Here is a 602-nt window from a genome sequence, read left to right as displayed (position 1 = left end):
TTTTTTTTTTTATTGAAATGCAGTGCTTGAAAACGAATAAAGAACTTATTGACTATAACTCTGATGAAAATAGGGCTCCCACTTGATCCAGTGTTTGTAAGAACCATAAAGAAACATATAAAAGGCAATCTAAAAGGAATTCTAATCTTATCCTTGGTTACTTAATTATCAATTCATAGCCTGTAGGAACATTTTTTAAAAAGCCACTTTCATCTGCTTCGTAATTCCCCGTTCCTATTTTGGAAGAACTCACATGATGAATTAAAACATTCTCTCCTACCCTCCAGCCTGCCCGGATTTATGTCTCATTGTTCTCACTGCTTTATTCCTTCTTATCATCACCTTCGTCGTCCATCGGAAAAATCCGGGAACTTGGGAAGGCAGTGTAGAGGAAATAGAAGTTTTAAGAGAACCTGGTAATATTTACATCTTAAATATGACACCTACCATATATGTTAATAAACTTCTTTTTTGCCTACACTTGTTTGAGTTGGTTCCTGTCATTTCTTTTTCTTTTTTTTTTTTTTTTTTGAGACAGAGTCTCAAGCTGTCCCCCTGGGTAGAGTGCCGTGGCATAGCTCACAGCAACCTCCAACTCCTGG

The sequence above is a fragment of the Otolemur garnettii genome, unplaced genomic scaffold (genome assembly GCF_000181295.1).
Source record: "Otolemur garnettii isolate 467f Iridium unplaced genomic scaffold, OtoGar3 scaffold00041, whole genome shotgun sequence".
Taxonomy (NCBI): domain Eukaryota; kingdom Metazoa; phylum Chordata; class Mammalia; order Primates; family Galagidae; genus Otolemur; species Otolemur garnettii.
Note: the sequence above shows the minus strand (reverse complement) of the source record.